We start from the raw sequence: 24,360 nt of genomic DNA, 5'->3' as shown, positions 1-24,360 counted from the left end.
AAAGCTGAATATGAGTCAACAGTGTGCCCTTGTTGCCAAGAAGGCTAATGGCATTTTGGGTTGTATAATTAGGGGCATTTCCAGCAGATCGAGGGATGTGATCATTCCCCTCTATTCAGCACTGGTGAGGCCTCATTTGGAGTACTGTGTCCAGTTTTGGGCCCCACACTACAAGAAGGATGTGGATAAATTGGAGAGAGTCCAGCGGAGGGCAACAAAAATGATTAGGGGGCTGGAGCACATGACTTATGAGGAGAGGCTGAGGGAACTGAGATTGTTTAGCCTGCAGAAGAGAAGAATGAGGGGGGATTTGATAGCTGCTTTCAACTACCTGAAAGGGGGTTCCAAAGAGGATGGATCTAGACTGTTTCAGTGGTAGAAGATGACAGAACAAGGAGTAATGGTCTCAAGTTGCAGAGGGGGAGGTTTAGGTTGGATATTAGGAAAAACTTTTTCAGTTGGAGGGTGGTGAAGCACTGGAATGGATTACCTAGGGAGGTGGTGGAATCTCCTTCCTTAGAGGTTTTTAAGATCAGGCTTGACAAAGCCCTGGCTGGGATGATTTAGTTGGGTTTGGTCCTGCTTTGAGCAGTAGGTTGGAGTAGATGACCTCCTGAAGTCCCTTCCAACCCTGAGATTCTATGATTCTATTCTATCCTATGAACCTGCTGCTCCGTGTGTTGCTCGTTTCCTGGGGGTGGCAGCTGGGTTCCTTCCCTTTTTGCTCCTTTGTGGTGCTGGAAGAAAGTTAAAAAAGCAGTTTGTTTTTTTCCTCTTTTCAAAACTAGATCAGAAATGGGGGTCTCACCTACCCTACCATCCCTGGAAGCCCCAAGGGTTACTGGGGAGCTGGCAGGACTGACAGGGTCACACCTGGGGAAACTTCACTGCCTGGCAAGTGACGTGATTATTTTCCTCCAAAGGTTTGGAAACTATTTGACCCAACGTCTGCTCCCATTTACACCAGTGTAAATCCTGAGTCATACTGTTGCCTTCAGGCTAGATTTACACTGGTGTAACTGGGAGCAGAGTTTGTCCCTTTGGCTTCATCTTTTTCATTTTTGTGGGTGCACATATAACTCAAATGCCTGAGACACAGTGGGGAGAAAAGCTCTTTTAGCTAAAGATGCTACACACCAATCCCTGCCCCTTTAATTATTGTCAGGCTTGATCGAAAGTGTGTCCCATTCAGTGCTTGGGGGTGGGGTAAAATCTAGGGTATGGCCAGGACAGGATTATCAGAGCCATTTTCCCCCCTTTCCAGATCCCCCCTTCACGAACCGGCAGCTGGTGATCCCTACCCTGATCATTGTGGCCATCAAACTGCTCCTGATGACCCGGGTCCTCCTCTACCTCCTCTACCGTGAGTAGCCACCATGACCTGGACCCCGTACCCCCACCAGAGCTGGTCTGGTGAGAGCTAGGCACCTTCTGAGACAGCATGGACTAGTAGAGACAGAATAGGACTAAGCCCTAGGAGACCAGGGTTCTATTTGAGTGGTGTGACCTTAGGCAAGTCACATCAATGCCCTGTGCCTCAGTTTCCCCATTTATAAAATGGTGCTCATGAGCCTGACCCCCTTCACAAAGGCTTTGTTTGCTCTACTGATGAGAAGGGGGAGGCATTATTATTATTAGGGTTTGAGATTCTCCCCTCCCCAAATCCTGCTCATCCCTGCCCCAAGAAGGTGAGAGCCCCAATGGGCTGGGGGAGCCCCTCGCTGGGATTTCCTCCCCACCCAACTACAGAGTTGACAGACCAGGCTGAGAAGCTGCCAACCCACCCTTTGGGAGAGGCTTGTGATGTACCTGAGGCTCACACTGGGGCTCTGCTCAGTTTCTTAGATGGTCCCATTTTCAGACATGGCCGGGGACCCCAGCCCCACAACCAAGAGGGGCCCGGCTGGTAAGATCAGGGCTGGAGGACAGGGGTAAATAGGAGGTGCTCTCTGGGCTCCTCTTGAATGTTCTTAGTTTTCCTTTCCTTAATGTCCCAGCCTGTGCCCTGAGAACAGGGATGGCACCACATGGGGCATAGGGAGGGGGATGAGCACCCAGCAGGGACAGGGGTCAGGGTGCTGCAGTGTCTCCTTCCAATTTAGGAATGTAGGGATCAGGGGTGGTTCAGGCTGCAGATGAGGTGGGGGAGAAAGATGCTGGAAAGTCTTGATCTGGTTTAGGGATGCAGGGAGGTGGGGATCAGGCATTAGGCAGGGTTGGGGTGCTGAAGCATCACCCTCTGGGGTGCAGGGAGGTGGGGTGAGCAGCACCCCGTGGGGTGTGTGTGTATCCTATCAATGGCCCTGAGACTAACACAAGCCATGCTCAGTTTCACAGGCCACCCCTTCTTTCACCAAGCCGGGAGACCCTGGCCCCACAACCCAGAGGAGCACAGCAAGTGAGAGCAGAGTGGGGAGAATCCAAATGCAGTGTCACATTCTAGCTGGGGTGGGGGGCTCCCCCCTAGCTGGGGTGTGGGGCTGCAGAATCCCCCATTAGTGCCAGGGGTGGGGGCTGGAACCTGGGAATGGGGCCCTGCCACTCGCCCTGTGAAAGCAGAGCCCATAAGGATGGATGGAGGGGCTGCCTGTGCCCCATGTCTCCGCCTATAGCTTCTGCTTTCACCTGTGGCTTAGGTTTCCTGTGGAGTACCCACACCTGCTGTGGTTTGGCCTGTGCTCTGTGTCTGCGGGGGGAAGGATTGGCCCCTCAGCAGTGCGTGTGGGGAGAGGGATCGGTTGCTGGCCGGCACGTGGGGAGGGTGGGATCGGGCCCTCGTCAGCACATGGTGGGGGGTTAGTCCCTCATTGGCACGTTGGGTGGGGGGATTGGCCCGTCATCGCCATGTGGTGGGAGGGATGAGCCCCTCGTCGGCACCTGGCGTGGCAGGGTTCGGCCCCCCCATCGGCACGTGAGGGGGAGGGATCTGCCCTTCGTCAGTACATGGGGTCGGGGGATCGGCCCCTTGTTGGCACGTGAGATGAGGTGGATAGGCTCCTGATCGGCGCGTGTGAGGGAGGGATCGGTCCCTCATGGCACATGGGGCGGAGGGATCAGCCCCTCATCGGCATGTGAGAGAGGGGATTGGCCCCTCGTTGGCGAGTAACGGGGGAGGGGCTCACAGCTGTGTTCTCTGCTGTGTTCTCTGCGGCAGGTGTTCCCTGGTGCCAGTCAGGCTGGGACCAGGACCAAGGGAGGTGCTACCTTTTCTCCCAGGCTAACCAGACCTGGGAGGCAGCGAGAAACTCCTGCTTAGCCCAGAATGCTGATCTGGTGGTGATCAGCGACCAAAGGGAGCAGGTACGAGCCCTCAGCCCAACCTCTCTCTGGGGTGTAATGACCCCTGGGCAGAGGGCCGGCATGAGGCTTTGGCGCTGTTTGGGCCTGACGGGAAGAAAGGAACGGTGGGAGTTCCTGGTGCAGGGCTGGAGCAGGACTCCAGGTCTCCAGCAGTGACAAGGGCTAGCCCTGCCCCACCCCCGGGGTGAATTTTGCCTCGGTGGGGCAGGAGGGGCTTGGGGCAGCAGCACAGAGAAGGGACGATGTGGAGCAAACGGTGGGGAGGTTTGAGGAGGGCTCGGAAAGCAGAGCTGCTCTTCAGATAAGAGAGGTGGTTATCCGGCAGGGTAGTCAGACTCCCTGGGGCGCTGGGAACACAACACTGTCTTGCCAGAGGTGGATTCCCATCAGACTGCAGAGCCCAGGGGGGTCTGCTGGGAGAGAAGAGCCGGGACTCGACTGTAGTGCCACAGGTGCTGACTTTAATTTTTCCAGGTGGGTGCCCCACCTCGGCCTTGCCTCAACTCCACCCCTTCCCCCAAGGCCCTGCCTTTCCCCCCGCCTATTCTCACCCCTGCCCCACCCCTTCCCCCAAGACCCCGCCCTTGCCCCGCCTCATCCCACCCCTGCTCCGCCCCCTCCCCTAACCACCTCCCACTGGCTGCCAAACAGTTGATCAGCAGCAGGGTGGCCAAACAACTGATGGATGGGTGGCTGGTGGGTACTTAGCACCCACTGTTTTTTCCCCATGGATGCTTCAGCCCCAGAGCACCCACAGAGTCGGCACCTGTAGTAGTGAATGTATTTCTTTGGTCAGTGCTTTCCAGTGCCAGGAATGGGCCAGCACCTTGGCTGGTGCACAGCAGCTGTCATCCGTGTGATCCCGCTTGACATCAGCTGGGGATCCAACCCAAAGATCCTGCAACAGGAACTTGGGTGACAATTCTGCTGAGGCTTGAACCAGACCAGGCCCTGGCTGGCTCTGCTGGGCGTATGAGAGAGAAAAGCAGGAATGGCTTAGGTTAGTCCCTGCACCTCTGATACCCACAGGGATGAGGGAGGTCGTCTGGGAGCAGGTTTTTTGCAGTCACTTTCAAAGTGTAACGGCCCTTTGGAAATGGGAACTCGGACGGTGCATTCGTAACGCTCACCCTTATCTCCTGCTGCACCTGGTCTTAATAACTGGCCTGACAAATTTACCCTCACTGTGAATGCAGCTGTAAAAGTTTGTGAGTGTTCCTGAGATGGTACAATGACCGAGAGTAACCAGGGTTGATGGGAAAAGGTCCCAAACGAGAGACAGATGGAGTTAGTCCAAACGAAAGAGCCTCCTGCTGTAACTCAGTGACTGGGTTCAGATCACGCCTGGCAAACAAGAAACGTGTGGAACCAGAAAGGAGTGAATCCAGTGCTGCAGATTAAACCTACTTGGTGGTCAAAGGAATGAGGGGATGGGCTGTTCCACCCATTGCTCCCTTTTGGGGACCTGAAAGAGACTTTGGGGAGAAAATTAGGCTACTAGAACGAGCTTCACCATCATGGTTCTCCCCTCCCCCACATCTTCTGGGACCCGAGACCTTTGTCATCCTGAGCCTGAGACATCCTGACCAGATGGGACCGGAGAGGGGACCCAGTTGACGTCGCCTCTACCGGCTCCAGCTAATCCCAACCACCAGCTGAGATGAAACAGGTCGGACTGTAACAACAGCCACTCCAGCCTGTCTCAGCAGCAGGATGGTTGTTACCAGCTCTGATACCATCTAAGAGACAGTGCCTGGTTTACACTGGTGCCGGGCCCACACTTAGAAGGGGCCGTGGCACCCGGACTGTGGCCCTGCTGTCACGGACTCACAGGTTGTGCCCTCTCTTGGCCCCGTGGAGTCCCTGGGGGGAACCCCCTTCAGTGTGACAGCCCTTCTCGGGGGTCCAGTCTCTCTCAGGGATTAAGCCTCTGCACCTCCTGCCTGCCGCTGACTCCGCTCCCTCCCAACCGTGCGAGCGGTGGGTGGGGCCTTGGAGGGGAAGAGGCTGAGCAGGGGCGGGGCCTTGCTGCAAAGTGTGGGCGGAGCAGGGGGCGGGGCCACAGTCCAGGTGCCAGGGCTCACAAATGATTAATCTGGCCCTGCTAAGAGCCTGTCACACAAGTGGGGCAGGTTCCTTCTAAAAACTCTGCAGCTCAAAGGGGACGGGCCCAAGGGAGGCTGGCGGACACTGCTATATTATTATTTGAGCATGGAATTACTATCCATAGAGATTCCATCAGACAGTTTGGTTCATTTAAGATTTTTACTTCATTTGACTTAACGCTTTCTATTGCCACTCCCTCACCAGCATTTCCTGTTCTGTGCTTCCGATATATTTTGTACACTGGTATTACTGTGTCGCATTGATTATCCTCATTCCACCAAGTTACTGTGATGCCTATTATATCCATACCCTCATGTAATACGACCTACTCTAGTTCACCTATCTTATTGTTTAGACTTCTAGCATTGGTATATGAGCGCTTTAAAAACTTGTCACTTTTTAGCTGTCTGCCATTACATGATGTAATTGAATGGGACTCTTTTTTTATTTGACTGTTTCTCATCAGAGCCTACCTGTATTTTATCATCTTCCATCCTCTCCTTAGCCACCTCCTTACTAGGACATAGAGAATCTCCATTAATAGATCCGCCCCTAAGGGATGTCTCTGTCCAAACCACATGCTCCTCCACACATGTTGGCTTTTCCTCCAGGGCCACCCAGAGGATTTCGGGGGCCCGGGGTCTTCGGCGGCGGGGGGGAATGGAAGGGGCCCCCCGCCGCCGAAGACCGGGCTGCGCTTCGGCGGCGGGTCCCGCTTCTCCCCCGCCCCGGCCCCAGCCTCTTACCCCCGGCTCCCTCCTCACCCGGAGTCTCAGCGCCTCGCCGGAACAGCCGCAGCGTGTGGCCGGCGGGACCTGAGCTCTGTCCCACTCAGAGCCGCGTGGTGAGGGGGCGGGGTTGGAGCTCCCCGCCGAGCGGAGGGAGCTGAGCTCAGCCTGGAGCTCCCAGCCCCGCCCCCTCACCACGCGGCTCTGAGCAGGGCGGGGCTCAGGGGCCCCGGCGGAGACTCGGCGCTTGATGCACTGAGGCTCCAGGAGAGGGGCGGAGGCGGGAGCCTCCGCTGTTCTCTTGGGGGCCCCTGCGGAGCCCGGGGCCCGGGGCAAATTGCCCCCTTTGCTCCCCCCCTCTGGGCGGCCCTGTTTTCCTCAGCCCTTAGTTTAAAAACTGCTCTATGACCTCTTTAATTTTAAGTGCCAGCAATGTGGTTCCATTTTGGTTTAGGTGGAGCCCATCCTGCCTGAATAGACTCCCCCTTTCCCAAAAGGTTCCTCAGTTCCAAATAAATCTAACCCCTTTGTCCCTAAGCCATCGTCTCATCCATGCATTGAGACCCTGCATTTCTGCCTGTCTAACTGGCCATATGTGTGGCCTGGAAGCGTTTCATGAAATGTTACCATGGAGCCTAAATTTGGCCTCTGGGATCTCTCTCCCATCCTTCCCTATGTTCTTACCCAGGGGGATTCTATGATTCTATGATAGACTCCACTAGGCAATGGCAAACAGAAGAGGAAAAAAATTCTTTAGCCACAGGGAATGTGTTGTTCTAAAGCAGACAGAGGAGGAAATAAGGCAGGTGAACCACACCACACTGCTCACCACAATCCAGACAGGACAGGGGTAACCACCAGGAAACACCTGAGAAAGGGGAAGTCACTGAGCAGAAATTGACTTTATATGGGCAAAACCCACTTGTGTGTGCAGTGTTTTTCCTCAATGGAAGGTTGATCTATTTGGAAGAAGCACATCTGTGACACTGATTGGACCAGAGCTGTTCCTCTAGGAGGGGCCACAAGAAAAGGGGACCTGGTAAGACCCACACATGAGAGTGATCCTAGGAAGAGGAGCTTGCGTGTATTTCTTTGTCTCTCTTCACCTTGAGCTCATGGACACCAGGATGGGAGGACTGGAGAGCCCCAAGTCCTGAGGAGTCCCTCCCTTGAATCACCTGCCGTATGGGACCATCAACAAGTACCATCTGTCGGGAATCAGGGCCTGCAGCAGAGCCAGTCTCCAGGCAACCTAACGAGCTCAGGTAGCCTCTACCAAGCTGCCTGATTGGTGGGAAGGGTCAGCAGAGAGGATCTTAAGCCCAGCAGTGGCAGTTCAGTAGCTGCTCAAAGCTTTTGCCCACAGCTATGGTAGCTCCGGCCTTGGTCCAGCCCTGCTCCTGCCTTGTCCCTCCCCAGGTAACTTGGTTCTGACCCTCAGCTCCGATTCCTCATCTCCAGCTTCGACTCCTACCCCGATTCTGACCCTGGGTTCCGACTCCTGGCTCCTGCCCCTGGCTCTGACCCTTGGCGCTGGCATTTGGCCCCTGGCTCTGACCCACAGCTCTGGTTCTTGGCTGCAGGTCCTGCTCTGACCACTAAACCTGACCACCCACATCCCGCTCTCTGACACCGTCAAGCACGGATAGTCATTAGCCGCCTCTTCTATCTTCTTCCTGTGTTAACCCTGTTACTACAGCACCACCTGGAACGGGACTGATGTTCTGTCTGCGTCTCCAAGACGACAGCTGCAGACAAGAGCTACAATCACAGCTGAGACTTGGACATCACCAACTCACCCATAGGGAGCCACACTGTGAGCTGGATGAAGATCTGTTCTTCTGTTAAGAAGAGCTACTGCTCAGAATGTGACTTCGGCATTACAGCTGCACCACCTTAGATGACTGCTTACAGCAAGACACATTAACAACCCCAGGACACTGACATCTTTGACCATTATGTTAGCAACCAGCCACTCAGTATGAGCACCTCTTCAGTTTTACTGAATGCAGGATTTAAAAGGTTAGTTGTGAACAGATACTTCACACTGGTTAATTTTAATGAGAGGGAAGGAACACTGGCCAGAATAGGGAAATAATAGATACAGAATATTTACTAAGTTAGATCTCTGCAACTCTGCAGGGCCGGATGAAATTCACCCTAGAGTACTTAAGAAACTAGCTGAAGCAATCTCTGAACCATTAGCGGTAATCTTCCAGAACTCATGGAGGGTGGATGAGGTTCATAACAAGGATAAACTTCAAAAAAAAAGGTTCTCAGGGAAGTAAAGACGGGACAGGCTAACTTCAATACCCAGAAAGATACTGGAAAAAATGATTAATCTACCAGTTTATTAAAAGCTAGAGGATAATAGGTGATAAGTAAGAACCAAGATGGATTTGTCAAGAACAAGCAGGGGTGGCTCTAGGCACAAGCAAAACAAGCACCTGCTTGGAGCAGCCCATTTGCAGGGATCGCAGGGAAGCTGAGAACCAACAGGGGGCTCTGGGAGCTGTAGTTCCTTGGTTAGCTCCCTGCCTACAGAGCCAGCCCTGGAGCAGGGAAAGAACTACATTTCCCAGCATTCCCTTGGCCACTACCAACTGGGAAGGAAGGAGGGGGACCTCATGCGGCAGCCTGCTGTGAGTGCTGTGAATGGTAGGGAGACCAGACTTTAACATTCAAAAAAACAGGACACTCCACGGGGAGGGAAGCCCCCCCCGCAACCATCCACTCCCTCCGACTGCCCCCCACAGAAACCCCAACCCATCCAACCCCCCTGCTCCCTGTCCCCTGATCACCCCCTGCTGGGACCCCTGCCTCTAACTGCCCCCCAGGACCCCACCCTCTATCTAAGCGCTGCTGGTCCTTGCTGCCTGATTGCCCCATCCCGGGACCCCTGCCCCTAACTGCCCCTTGGGACCCCAGCCCCCACCTAAACCTCCCTTCTCCTTGTCCCCAACTGCCCCCCTAGGACTCCACCCCCTAGCTGTCCCCTGACAAACCCCTGGGACTCCCATGCCTATCCAACCGCTGCCTGTCCCCTGACGGCCCCCCCGAACCCCTGACCCATCTAACCCCCCTTCTCCATGCTCCTGACTGCCCCCCCGGAACCCTCCACCCCTTCTCCAACCCCCCAGCCCCCTTACCGTGCCACTCAGACCAGCTTGTCTGGTTCCGCGCAGCGCCAGACACACTGCTGCATACATGCTGCCGTGCTCCCCCGCAGAGCCCATGGAGCCCACAGCGCCCCCCCCCTCCACCCCTACCCCAGCAGCTGCCTTCCAGATTTGAACACCTCAAAATTCAGGAGTGCTCAAGCTCAGTTTGGGCAGCTGCTACTTCATTTCTCCCAAATCAAATATATTGATCCACTGCAACTTGCTGTAGAAAAAGTAGGATAAAATTGAGCAAGAAATGCTTCCCAGTGGTTATTAGGACTGGAATTGCTATTTTCAACAGCCATTGCCTTTTGTTTGTTTGTTTGTTTGTTTGTTTAAAAGGAAGACAGTGATATTGCATTGGCAAATTCCCCATAGAAACAAAGAGTGGAACAAAAGAATAATAAAGGCACCTCAACTTTTCCTCATTTATGGAGGACAGTCTTATAATATGCATCCAGATATCCTCCAATCACACAAGGTGAAAATTGTTCCACTTTACTGCAGTTCTGTAACCATATGGGACCCAATCCTGTTTGTGTTCTGTGCACGTCCAAAATTCCTGCTGAATGACCCACCCTGGGAGCAAGTTTCCAGTGACCCAGGGCTGCGGCGGAAGGAGGGTGCTGGTGGGGGGGGAAGATCCCAGGGCTGGGGTGACAGGAGGTGTCTGTGGGGGGGCACTGGTGGGGGGGGAAGGGGGGAGCCCAGGACTGGGGCGGCAGGGGGGTGGGGGAAGGGCACTGGTGGGGGGGAAAGGGGGAAGCCCAGTGCTGGGGTGGCAGGGGGTGTGGGGCGGGGGGAGAGCCCAGGGCTGGGGCAGCAGGAGGGTGCGGGCGGGGGCCCAGGGCTGGGATTCAGGTAGCCAAATTTTTTTTTGCATGGGGCAGCAAAAAACCTAGAGCCGGCTCTGACACATACGCATCCATCAGATATTCTGCAGCTGCTGCATAGTTACCAGTCCTGGACATAGCTTGAGTTCATGGCTTGAATTTGGAGCTTGGGTTCGTAGCTTGTGGCAGCTAACTGGCCAGGAAAGCTGGGCACAAGGATGAGCTGGATCTCTGTTGGGCATGCACCTATGTCCTTCCATGTTGGCAGCAGACTGTTACCCTCCAAAGTCTCCCATCTCACCCATCCTTTTTGTAGGCTTTAGTTTGAATCCAGAGTCTATAGGTCTTGCTGTGTCACGCTGCCTCTGGGTTTGGTGATTGATCACCCGTCAATTGCAGTCGTGACTTTCAGCCTCGGACCTGGCTTTGATCTTCCTTCTATTGTACCTTTTCTTTTTAGGGTGGACTCTTCTCACTTTATCAGAGGAGTAGCCATGTTAGTCTGGATCTGTAAAAGCAGCAAAGAGTCTTGTGGCACCTTATAGACTAACAGACGTTTTGGAGCATGGGCATTCGTGGGTGAATACCCACTTCGTCGGATGCATTCTTACTATTCTTCCTATCTTCTCACTTTGTTAGGGCTCTTGTCTGCTTCTTCAGCCGGTGAGGTTTGAACTTTATTTCATCAGGACAGGCTGGGGCTGGAGGTTGATTCCATCATCTATACATACCTCAGTCACACATCTAAACTAAACTAATAAGATTACAGCAGGGTTTGCAATAATGAAGGTTGGAGGAAGCTTTTGCAAAATGGAGTGACCGTTTTAAAATACAGTTTGAATTACAATATGGCAAACAGTGAACAGAAGTTACAATGTAGGCAAGTGTAATGAATGGTGAACAGAAGTTACATTAATAAAGTGAACAATTAAAAACTTTAATTTATCAGTTCTACAAAACACATCAACTAAATTAATTTTTATTGATGACACTCTTTGCAGTAAACCATATGGAAAAAGAATTCCAATTACCTTTGTCCCTTGTTATGTATAACTTATTTTGTGCCTTACCCTTTCTGATTTTGTCCTTGCACGTATATGCTATTCTTTTGTAATCCTCCTTAATAATTCCACATTTTGTAGGATTTCTTTTTCATTTTCAGGTCATTAAAAAACTTCTGATGGAGTCATATGGGCCTCTTGCTATTCTTCCTATCTTCTCTTTGCATTTTATCTTTACTCGGAGACTTTCAGCTGGTCTGCTTCTCACCTCCTTCTGGACCTCAGAACAAGTGTACAATGCAATACTTTCTCTCTTTTTTTCCTGCCTGTCCTTCCTGAACAAGCTATAGCCCTCTATACCAATATTCCAGTCATGAGATTTAGCTCAGCAAGTATCTGTGATGCCAGTTAAGCTCAGTTATCACTTATGTATTAAAACTCCCAGTTCTTACTGTTTATTCCCCATTAGTATTACTCCTCCTAGAATCACAGAATATCAGGGTTGGAAGGGACCTCAGGAGGTCATCTAGTCCAACCCCTGCTCAAAGCAGGACCAAACCCAACTAAATCATCCCAGCAAGGGCTTTGTCAAGCCTGACCTTAAAAACCTCTAAGGAAGGAGATTCCACCACCTCCCTAGGTAACCCATTCCAATGCTTCACCACTCTCTGAGTGAAAAAGATTTTCCTAATATCCAACCTATAAACATCTAAGATTTTAAGCAGATGCCCCCATGGATTTCCCTCTTGTTTCTCCTATAATTCTGCTGCAATTTTCCACATCTACTTCTCCCCAAACATCTAGTCCTCTATTAAGGTCACTTGTTTTTACCTGGTGGCTTTTTTCACCTGCCCCCTCTGAACTTAATTTTAAGCTCTTCTCATAAGGTTGGTGAGTCAACGCATGAAGATGTTCTTCTCCTTCTTGGTCAGACGGACCCCAACTCTTCCCAGCAAACCTCCTTCCTGCAATAGCAGCCCGTGGTAGAGGAAGTCAAACCCTCCCATAGACCCATCTTCATAACCCTATTATGTGGATATGCTACCGTTGAGTGTGTATTGAGCAGAAAGAACACTCAGTGCAGGAGACAAGGGGACTGAGTTTAACTACAGATGTCAAGTTCACATACTTCCATTTTCAGTGACTAATCTCTTAAGCCAGTGGGGATGGCCATGGTACAAAAGTATTTCTGTAGATCAGCATGTGATTATTTGTATTGCAGCACTGCCTCATAGTCCCAGTCACAGACCAGGATCCAATTGCGCTAGGACCTGTACAGACATAGAACAAGATGGTCCTTAACTGTAATTGACACATATTAACAGCACAACAAACGGACAAGAGGATAATAAAGCAAGCAAAAAAGCCCCCTTTGACCAGGTACCAGCATATAACTAATAGAATGCTACATATTTAGGGAATGTGAGGGCAGTTGACAGTCTGTGCCTCACGCTCCCAGTCTCCTGCCCAATCCCTGGCTGTGCTGCAAGGATGCTGTGGATCGGACGCTTGCTCTGGGGGTGGCCACACGCCCTCTGGCTCTAGGTGGCAGGATCCTTCTTCCCAGGGTCAGTCCCCCCATCAGGGTTATGATCCCCCTCCAAGTCTGGCCTGCAAGGCCTCTTGGCTGGGGGCATCTCCCTGTGCTGCGCCCGCTGCCCAGGGTCCCCCCTCGCTCCCCACAGTGCTCACTGCTCCAGCTTCAGCCCCAGCACTGATGCTGCTCTGCCTCCAGCTCCCTGGGCTGCTTTTCTGGCCCCTCTGGCTCTGGTTGCTGCAGCTCTGCTCCCAGCACAGGTCTGCTCCCTGGGCTGCTTCTGTGGCCCTGCTCCCAGCACAGGTCTGCTCCCTGGGCTGCTTCAATTCATAAGGTAAGTTTGAGTGTTTGCTCTGAAACTGGAAGCCCCCACGGTGAGGAGAGAAACATCACCAGGTTGGAATGCAAGTTTGCCGCAGGAGCTGTCATCTTCTGGCCAACACAAGAAGGCCCCTGGACACCAGACAAACCCTTGTGAAACATCAGAAGACAAAGGACTTTTTTGATTGCTCTCCCCCCCGCCCCCCAAAGAAGGGATGTGCACATGGACTCGTCCCATCACCTTGAACTGTGGGGGAAGGGAATAAAAATCCCCGACAAGAAGAAACGGCACCTTTGTGGCTGTTTGAACTCTGAAGGGCCAGAGACTTGAAACTGAAGCCAGAGATCCCCAGGGGCTGCCTCCTGGGGTGCTCTGAAAGATGCCTTGAATAGACAGATCAGGACAATTCTGTCACTCTCAGGAGTTAGATGGTAACTCATTGGTTGTACAAGTTCACTTGCTTTGACCTGTAAATGACGCTCTTAGTCCTTTTCCCTAATTAATAAACCTTTAGCTAGTTTCTTACAGGATTGGCTACAGGCATCACTTTGATGCAGGATCGAGGGTGTCAAGTAATCTGGGGTAGGTGACTGGTCTCTTGGGTCTGGAAGCAACCTGAATGTGGTGTCATTTTTGGTGTAAGCAGGGGGGGCTCCAGGCACCAGCATGCCAAGCGCGTGCCTGGGGCAGCAAGCAATGGGGGTCGCTCTGCCAGTTGCCGCAAGGACAGCAGGCAGGTTGCCTTCGGCAGCATGCCTAAGGAGGGTCTGTTGGGCCCACGGCTGAATCCGCAGGACCGGGGACCTCCCGCAGGCAAGCCGCAGAAGGCAGCCTGCCTGCCTGCCATGCTTGGGGCGGCAAAATACCTAGAGCCTCCCCGGGTGTAAGTGACCATTTATCACTAAGTCCAGTTTGTCTGGGTGGCAGGATAGACTGGAGAGTCTAAAGGGACTGCGTGTGACTCCATGGTAAGGCTCGTATAGTGATCCAGGCGTTCACAGTTACTGGCTTGGTGAAATCTGATTGTAGAACACACCACCAGCTTGGGGTGTCTGCCCTGATATTGGCAGTCTGCTCTGAGTTAGGCACTCATGGTCGTGAGCCACTCCAGACATGCACTGCACTCTGAATTGACACAAGCGCTCCTGGTGAGGATGCGCAGAGGTGACCGGGAGCATGTGTTCAACTTCCCATAATGCAGTGTTCTGCATCCCATAATATTTCACACCTCTTTTCAAAATCCCCCAAAACCTGTGTGTCCCTTCTCACTGTCTACCATCTCTGACAGAAGCATGGAGCATGCACAGCTCTGCACTTCTCCAAATTCCCTCCCAACGCCTGCACCCTGCACCCCTCCTGCACCCGAGACCTCCTCCCCCACTCAAGATCCCTCCCAGAGCCTTGGGTAGGTGGGGGGCAGAGATTTGGGGGGGGCAGAGTTTGGGCAGGGGCGGGTTCTGGGCAACACCAAAATGTCTACAAACCTGCCGCCCATGCTCCTGTATGCACAGAATATATATGGCAGCATAACCTCCCAGTCATTCTGGCGTCTATCCACATACATTTTCAACATAGACTTCAGGGTTCCATTGAACCGTTCTACTAGACCGTTAGTCTGGGGGTGGTAGGGAGCAGCTTTCAGGTGCTTCACCCCAAATAACTCCCACAACTGCTTGAAAACATCCGACATAAAGTTAGACCCACGGTCAGACAATATTTCCTTGGGAAAACCCACTCTGCTAAAAATAGAGAACAAGGCCACTGCCACTGTCTCTGCCTCAATATTAGCCAAGGCTACAGCCTCAGGATATCTGGTAGCAAAATCTACCAACACCAGGATGTATTTCTTCCCATTTTTGGAAGGTTTGGGGAGTGGCCCTACAATATCCACAGCCACTCTGGCAAACGCCTCCCCAGTAACGGGCAGAGGCTGGAGGGGCACCTTGCTAGGCCCCCTTTAACCCCTTACGCTTCTGGCACAGTTCACAGCTCCTGCAGTAATCTCTCACCGACCCAAAAAGGTGAGGCCAGTAGAAATTTTGCTCTAGCCTGTCACATGTTTTGCCTAGACCCAGATGTCCTGCAAATGGACCATCATGAGCCAACTTCAACAAATCATTGCGGTAACTCTCAGGTACCACAAGATGTTTGCGAACTGCTGCTTGGAAATTCTTCCTTCCCCTAGGCGGCTCCCTATACAACAGCCCATCCTGCATAAAAAACCTGCCTTTCTCTTCACTGGCTGGGACCTGACTCTCTCTAGAGATACATCACTTTGCTGAGCCACAATGAATTCACTTTGGGTTTTGTTTGAATTCAGAACCATCTCTGATATTTCAGACAAACCCTCACCTGATTCATCTTGAGAGACACTCTCTGTCTGTTTGCCGTTCCCTCACTGCCATCAGTCAGGGTATTTGCCACAGACCCAAACTCCCTCTGTGACCTGGTCACCACATTAACTTGGCCAGGCACCCCCAGTATGTTATTTCCTACCAAAACATCCGCCGGAATTAAATCCCGGACAGCAGCCTTCACATCCCGTTTAAAGCCATCCCACTCAAGGTGGATTCTAGCCATCGGCAGGTCCACAGAGTACTCAGATAGTGCTACTATCGTCACATATTCCCCAGGGAACATGTCCTCTGGCTTCACCAGATGTCCCTTGACTTTAGTTACATCCGAGCCAGTGTCTTGCCATCCCATGCATTCAACGCCATTGACCTTTGCCTCCATAATAAACCTCTCACTCCCTTGCCATGCCTTAGTTCTGACATAACTGGTGAGCTCATCACCTCCTCCCATACCACTGGAGACGATGGGGTTGGCATTAGCCACTGCTTTGCTTGCACCTGAACTTAAGGTGGTGCTGTTGAGGCTTGGTTCAGCCTGAGTGCTCAGGGTAATGGAGTTGGCATTTACTGCTGGCTTTGGGCTGCCCTTCAGTGTCGGGCAATCTGGTCTCATGTGGCCGAGCATGCCACAGTGATAGCAGGTAACCTGTTCCGTCCTGGGATGCGAGTTCCTACCCTCCAGGCCCCCTAGGGCTCCTTTAGAAGAGTCAGGGCCGGTTTACTTTTAAATCCTTCCTTCCTCTTGAACTGGGGAGAATGGTGATTATTTTTCCCCAGGGGTTTACATCCTTCCCGAGCCCTGTTTTGGGTAGGGGCATCCGCAATCTCTGCCGCCCATAGGACTGACTCAGGGTCCCTATCACACACAGCTGCTCTAACATGGTCAGGCACAATGTCTAGGAACTGTTCCAAAGTTATCAAATCCAGCAGTTTTTCAAAACTCCCATGTGCCATTGCTCCCATAACCCACTTTTTAACAAAACCCATCAGCTTATGAGCACATTCTACAAAAGTCCAATCCTTAGACATTTTAAACTCTCTAAATTTAACTCTGTAAGATTCAGGAGTAACCTTGAACCACCTTAACACAGAATCTTTAAACCGCTCATAATCTAAGGCTTCTTGTTCCCCCAATTCATTAAATACCTCCCTGGTTTTTCCAGTCAGTCTGGTCAGCAGGGCAGGCATTTGCTGACCTTCTGGGATCTGGTACAGATTGCAGAGGCATTTAAAGGTAGGCAAAAACTCCTCTATATCCTCAGTATCACTGTAAATGGGACACATCCTTTCCCAGTTTTTCTCATGGTGGTGGGGAAGGGGGCGATGATTTTCTCTCTTCTTCCATTACTTGGAGCTGAAGTTTGTCCATCTCCTGTTCCATCTTGTGAGTCTCCTGTTCAGCAGCCAGCAGCTCCAGACGCCCCTTACGAGCTCTCTCTTATCAGCCTCCTTCTTTCTCTCATCAGCCTCCTTCTTTCTTTTATCAGCTTCTTTCTCTCTCTCATCGGCCTCCTTTCTTTTATCAGCTTCTTTCTCTAGTTCAGCTATTTTTTGCTTCTCCAGCAATCGAAGATCTGCTAGATTCCGTTCATGCTCAAGTTGCAGTTTACTTGTCGTCTTTTGCCCTCTAATTCTTTCTGCATCTTCTGTATCCTCAGGTAAGGGCTGCGCTCTTGCCCCCTGATCACTGGCCATTAACAGATTTCTGAGTTCTTGATTTGTTGATTTCTTTCTAAAGCTTATCCCCTTTTCTGAACACAAATTTTCCAGGGCTTTTTTGTCAAGTCCCCCATATGCTCTTTGCTCAGCCATTGCAGCAGCTCTTTAACCAGTCAAACTCTCAAAACCAAAATTCAGATTTATATAGCATGGGGTTATGACCCAAAGCTTAATTGACATGATTCTGTGGATCCAAGCATGACTACGCCACTGTGACAGTGCTGGTTCTGGCAGGACCCCACTGAGAGTGCCAATTCAGGACCAAATGCTTAAACAGGGTAGTTACAGCCCAAGGCTGGGGTTCTTCTACCTCTAAGGCAAACCAAACCAGCCAAACAAAGAGGATTTTGGTTGCAAACATGTTCTATATGGTCCCAGATTATATCAATAACGTCACACCAGGATTTCACTCCAGTTGCCTGGGAGGAATTCTGCATTCTGTGTCCTATAGAGGTTACTCCCTATTCTCTCTTTGCAGCTCACTGTGGTTGTTCTGCGAATTAGCTGCTGGTTGTGTTGTTCTTGTGTGGAAGCAGGGAAAGAAAGAGAGTGTTTAAGTGCAGGCATTTAAGTGTCAGAGACAGAACAACTATTGAGCTAAGTCTTAGCCTAATATCGTGAGACCTGTAGAAGCAGGGCTCACGTCAGAAGCAAGTGGAAAACAGCAGAATAGTCAGTGTGACCTAGGCTTGAGATAACAATGTTTTGAGAAGAGCAAGTGAGAAAATACTGGAATAGATAGCAAATAATCTAAATAAAATTTAAATGTTTTTAATTAATGCACATCACAAAGTATAAATGCTTGTGAGATTTTGCTTGTACTTTGGAGAAACTGAGGCAGAGATGCTCTCTGCCAGCTGTATTCTTCCCCTGCAATTGCCTGAATAAAGCTGTCTCTGATTTGTTGCCTCCAGCCTGAGAGTGGAGTTTTGTTTCTTCCACATGGGATATATGTATTCAAAACCAGTAGAGGGAATTTACGATATTGTACTTACACACAATAAACACAAACTGAGAATATTCTTAATTTGTTAAAACTTAAGCTCTCTTTCCGTGCAGCAGGAAAGTGAACATTTACTTCTCCCTAGATGATGCCGGACAGTAGTGCAACTTGTGCATTTTACAGTTGCACCTCTTACTGTAATATAAAATTCACCTGTTATCACTATAGGTCTCCTGCACATCTACCAACGTGATATATGCCATCATGTGCCAGCAATGCCCCTCTGCCATGTACATTGGCCAAACCGGACAGTCTCTACGCAAAAGAATAAATGGACACAAATCTGACATCAGGAATCATAACATTCAAAAACCAGTGGGAGAACACTTCAACCTCTCTAACCACTCAGTGACAGACTTGAAGGTGGCAATTTTGCAACAAAAAAACTTCAAAAACAGACTCCAAAGAGAAACTACTGAACTTGAATTAATATGCAAACTAGATACTATTAACTGTGGCCTAAACAAAGACTGGGAATGGTTGGGTCATTACACCAATTGAATCTATTTCCCTATGTTAAGTTCTCCTCACACCTTCTATGGGCCATCTTAATTATCACTTCAAAAAGTTTCTTTTCCTCCTGCTGATGATAGCTCATCTCAATTGATTAGACTCTGCCTGTTGGTATGCATACTTCCACCTTTTCATGTTCTCTGTATGTATAAATATCCCCTGTCTGTGTGTTCCATTCTATGCATCCGAAGAAGTGAGCTGCAGCTCACGAAAGCTCATGCTAAAATAAATTTGTTAGTCTTTAAGGTGCCACAAGTACTCCTGTTCTTTTAACTGGTAAGCTGTGACTCTTACTGATGCATGCTGTCTCCGTGTTTAGCACTTCAACATGCAAGTTCTACACTAACAGAGCACACTTTTGCTGGAAAAAATACGAGACATGCTTTGCTGCCAACTTCCACCTAGGACATGCAACATCTGTACTGGTGCATACCTGTTTAACTGGAATATGCATGCTAATGCAAGCTGATTACTGTAGCATTTAATATTTGCACTAGTACAGATCCTGCTCAGAAATATGCAAAATTTTTCTTGGTCAAATGAGTCCTGTACTAGTTACAAGGTTTATAGGCTTCCAACTGGATTTCTTAGTTCCACAAATCTTTTAACTAATATAAAAACCTAAATTCAATATTGTCTACTCTTAATCAAAAAGGCAATATCTTCTACTTTATTTAAAAACAAACGCTTGAATGATGTTAATGTTATAAAAGTATCAGAGGGGTAGCCGTGTTAGTCTGGTTCTGTAGAAGCAGCAAAGAGTCCTGTGGCACCTTATAGACTAACAGACGTTTTGCAGCATGAGCTTTCGTGGGTAAATACCCACTTCTTCGGATGCAATGTTATAAAAGGTGTCTGTCAGGATCTGCTGCATGCTTAAAGTGTTTGAGGAGATGAATATCTAATGAATGAATTACTGACTGTGACTATTTAATCACTGTAGGTGATTGACATCATGAGGGTGAATGTGGACAAGGTTTTGGAACGAGATCCAATGCTGTCAGAGTTGGATGATGCACTGCGGGCGGAATTTGAGACCAATGCTACCAAGCTGAAAAAAAGTATTGGTGGAAGAACTGTAAGGTAACCATGACTTGAGTATTTCCAATGCAAATTAATGTGACTAAGAACTATAAATTGTTGAATACTCCATAAAGGGGAAGAAATCCAAATAACTTTGGCCAATTTCTGCAGCGTTTACTCATGGTGAATAGTATTTAAGATTACAACATCTGGTCCTTAATGAGCATCTGGATAAGTGAAGTAGATGAACTTTCCAAAAGTTGGGTGTCCTGGCCAAGTTCCTTTACACAAAACATTCTCCAAGACACAAATGTGGCTAAGGAGAAACGAATGTACTAGTTTAAGGTGTTGGAGATCTAGAAGGAAGAAATTCAGTGATATGGATTGAATGATGACAAAACACACAACAGCACGGAGAAGCTTTAGTCTCTGACAGTCACGTGTGCTAATTACAGGAAGGCCTGGAAGCCTACTCTTTCTTTGCTGAGAAGCCAAGACAGAGTGGAAAACATTAATTTGTAAGGCAGGGGAGCAGTAGTTGAGTCTAGAGAAGAAGCTTTTGCCCTCTTTTAAAAATATCTAAGTGAGCTGTTTGTACTAAATTATGTGCTTTTTTTTAACAGATATGGGCAGTGTTGATAGCATTTGTTCGCATCATCATCATCATCACCATCACTGGTATGTATTTAGCTAAAGTACTATTTTGTCAGTAGGACTAGAGTACATGAGGCATAATCTGTAAATTGAATGCAAAAAGTTGTTAATGTAACACACTCTGGTTGTGACTGCTAGTACGTAGGTCATAATATTCAAAAGTTAAGGTTCACACAGTAACGCTAACTTAGCCATATTGCATGCTTGACATATGCAGTAGTTCAAAGTAGTACTTACACTGCTTAATTGATGTTTGAACATAATCTGTGTGATGTGGTGAAGTTATGGCTTCTGTGGGAACCTTAACGGTTGAATCTCAGGCTTTTTTGCATTGAGCAGAAATGGGATCATGCAGGAGACTGGGACCCCTGAGTCCCTGTCCCAGCTCTGCTAGTGACTCTGAGCGTGACCAGGTCACGTGACCACTTCTTTGCCTCAGTTTTTCCAATCTTTAAAATGGGGATAATGACGCATACCTCACAGGGGTTTCCAAAGAGTAACATGAAATGTTTTGAGAACTTAGATAACAGAAGCTGTGGACATACACCTTTCTCAAATTCATCTTTCATGGTATTTCTACATTTATTAATCCTTTAGACTCCAGGTTCAACACCCTTATGTCACTTTTTGTTCTTGCAAAGCAGTCTGGCCCTCTTCTATCGGGTCACATCCTTTTCTTAATCCCCATATGGGTACTCCAGCCAATCAGAGTCCCCTTGCTGTCTTCCAGCCCAGAAGCCAGGCAAAACAAAGAACAAAAAAAGTAGGGAAGCTTCATATGAGACTCCTTCTCCAATCCTCAATAGTGCCAAGATAGCAAGGTAGTTAGGCCAGGTCTACACTTTAAACTTACCCCTGCATGCCATTGATAGAACTATGTGTGAAAAATCCACACCTGTGAGCGACGCAGTTACACCTACTTAACCCCTGTTGTAGACAGCGCTACGTGGCCAGGAGAGCTTTTCCCCTCGACATAGCTACTGTCCCTCGTGGAGGTGGATAAACTATGCCAATGGGAGAAGCTGTCCCATCAGGGTAGTATTATCTTCACTGAAGCGCTACAGCAGTCCAGCTGCACTGGTGCCACTGCAGGTCTACACTTAAAACCCTGCCCTTAGACTCAGTTCAGGCAAGAGCCTTGATCTGACAAGCCTCACTTGAGTGCAGGAAACACCACTGACTTCATGCACTAGCTTTCCTGCTGGAGCAGAAGCCTGGGAGAGGAGGAGGACAGGCAGTTCTCAAGGATTCATCACCGGTGAACAAGCTGTTTAAACAGAAGTATATTGCAGTAGAAGCTGTAAGAGAAAAGACATTTATGCTCCCTTGTTTGATATCCAGATTTCACTTGTCCCAAATTCTGAATGTTGGCGGATGTACCCATATGTATACAACAGCCACAAGCCCATCATTATAACTGGTAACAAACCTGTAAATACAAATGCAAGTGGAGATGTTTCTGGTGAGTGCAAGCAGGGCCGGCTCCAGGTTTCTGCTGACCCAAGTGGTGGGGGAAAAAAAAAAGCCAATCGGCGGCACTTCGGTGGCAGCTCAGTAGTGCCGCTCCATTCTTCGGCAGCACTTTCGGAACGGGTCCTTCACTCCCTCTCTTCCTCTTTGGCGGCACTTTGGTGGCAGCTCTAAGAAGAAGAGAGGGACTGAGGGACCCGCCGCCAAATTCCTGCCAAAGACCTGGACTTGCGGCCCCAATAGTGGATGGAGTGCCGCCCCTTTGTATTAGCCGTCCCAAGCACCTGCTTCCTTAGCTGGTGCCTGGAGCCGGCCTTGGGTGCAAGGAAGACTGTGGATTCATATTCTGGTCATAGCAGAGCCAGGGAGCTTATGACTAGTTACACTGCTTGGTGTTCAGCTGTTTGAATTTGTGATGTAGTTGTTAACAAGCTTTCCAGCAGGATTAATTTACTCTCCAACTCTGACAGCATATTCATTTCTCATCTTTGGGCCTGTTTGTAACACAATCTACAGCAACTAATTGTGATGCTACAAACAGAATTGTGACCATAGGTGAGAAATACCCAGGACATGAATTCTAAAAGCCAAGCCTGTGCATGCAGGGGCGGCTCTAGGAATTTGGCCGCCCCAAGCAGTCATGCCTGCGGGAGGTGCTGGTCCCGCGGCTCGGGTAAACCTCCCGCAGGCATGACTGCGGAGGGTGCGCTGGTCCCATGGCTCCAGTGGACCTCCCGCAGCTGCGGAGGGTTCGCTGGTCCCACGGCTCCGGTGGAGCATCCGCAGGCATGCCTGCGGGAGGTCCACCCGAGCCGCGGGACCAGCGAACCGTCCGCAGTCATGCCTGCGGGAGGTCTACCCGAGCCGCGGGACCAGCGCACCCTCTGCAGTCATGCCTGCGGGAGGTCCGCTGTCCCGCGGCTCCATTGGACCTCCTGCAGGCATGACGGCGGAAGGTCCGCCGGACCCGCCTGCCGCCCTGCCGGCAAAATGCCACCCCATGCGCGCGCTTGGCACGCTGGGGTCTGGAGCCGGCCCTGTGTGCATGAATGAAACTATGGTAAAACAAACACAGGAAATTATTTAGAATTTCCTTTTGTTGAATATTTTGAGTGTTCCGTTGCTCAAGTCTTTAAGTTGCAGAATTGTTTTATGCCTCTTTGATGTGGGGCAAGAGGACTGTCGCTTTTCCAATCCTTATTTTTCTGTTATAGTCTGGAGTGTATCCTCATGAGTTACAAGAAGAAATGCAAACCAGTGGAAGCCATCTCTCTCCTTCAAACCTGCTGTATTCTCAAGCTCTCACCTACTGATATATAAAGCAAAATTATTTCGATTCGTCATGTGATAACTTTCTCTCATTTATAGGAAATGTGCCTTTATTTAAAAGTTACACTCCTAATTTTAAAATACTAATAAGCACAGGCCACACCTTGCACAGTGCCTTGGTAATCTTGAGTATGAGCTGGTGAAGAGGATTTCATGTTTGCATTTCAGAATCTAGAAGCAATGTATTGTTGCCAGTGACGACAGCATTCTAGATCAATGTGAAGAGTATGTTTGGGTATCTGTCCTCTTCGCTGTCTCCTTCATGCCTCAATTTAAAGATGTCTCTTCTGACACACTACTAAAGGAATGGGAACCAAATCTTAAATTTGTGCCTTCTTGGAAGAAACTCTGAATACGTCTGCCATTTGAACAGACTTTGCCTGCCTTGCCTTACTCCATTAATGCCTTCTGACTAGTTGTGGAAGAACCTGCCACCCTTGTAAACACTACTTGTCATTCACTGCTGTTTTATCAATATGCAGTTAAATTCTATTCTTGAAGTTCTAAATATTGGAGCACTGAACCGTTAGTGCTGCCTTGTGGTATTTCTGATTAAACACATCTCTATAAGGTGTTTACATTTTCTTCAAAAGACAGTCTGTCACTTTTTGGTGTCAGTTTAATCTGAAAGAGTATCTTTAAAAATGTTTAGTGTTTGTAATGTAGACACTTACCAAAGTTGGTTTTGTTTGGGGGTTTTGTCTTTTGCCAAAAAGTAGTTCAGTGAAAACTTTTCTCTGCAAGCCAGCAAGATGTTTCCAGTGTAGAATCAGTGCCAAATGTAGTTTAAAAATGTATATATATTTATATGTAATCTGTTTGCATTACTTCACAAATTGTCTTCCCTCTAAACTAGTCCTCTGAGTGAATGTTCCCTTAGGACTTCAGGAAAGGTTGGTAACAAACGCCGTTGCCTCTTCCCTCTTCTCGACAAACTTTTTCGGTATGGCTGACTGTTCTCCATGAGGAGGGAAAGAAATAACTTGGTGCTTCACCCAGAGTCACCACTATGTGTACCCTCTAGTCTGTCTGTTTCTAATTTCTTTCCAGTCCTTGTTTCTACTTCCTCTGTATAGTTTTTTCCTTTCTCTTGTCTCTTTTTTCCTCCCTTACTTTGCTCTGTTGGCTTATAATTAACTATCTGAGGCCTTGCCTGTGTCTTTGAGGATGAAGAGGGAGAGAAAGGCAAGGATTTCTTTGCCTGCTGAAGTAACTTCTGTTCTATCTTCATCACTGCAGTGACTTCTTTGAATGTACAAAGTCTCTTAGAAAAATAACTCGACTGTATAAATGCACCATGGACCAGT

At 49.4% G+C, this 24,360-nt stretch overlaps 1 long non-coding RNA gene across 1 annotated transcript; it reads left to right on the top strand.

Moving 5' to 3' along the window:
- Positions 1-8,732: 8,732 nt before the first annotated feature.
- Positions 8,733-24,123, top strand: LOC123353397. The gene is made up of 4 exons (XR_006574491.1): positions 8,733-8,792; positions 19,521-19,660; positions 20,224-20,278; positions 22,939-24,123. It is a non-coding gene; the product is annotated as an uncharacterized LOC123353397 (long non-coding RNA).
- The last annotated feature ends 237 nt before the right edge of the window (positions 24,124-24,360 follow it).

The sequence above is a fragment of the Mauremys mutica genome, chromosome 20, assembly GCF_020497125.1.
Source record: "Mauremys mutica isolate MM-2020 ecotype Southern chromosome 20, ASM2049712v1, whole genome shotgun sequence".
NCBI lineage: Eukaryota > Metazoa > Chordata > Testudines > Geoemydidae > Mauremys > Mauremys mutica.
The sequence above is the reverse complement of the archived record's forward strand: the minus strand, read 5'-3'. Positions and strand labels throughout refer to the sequence as shown.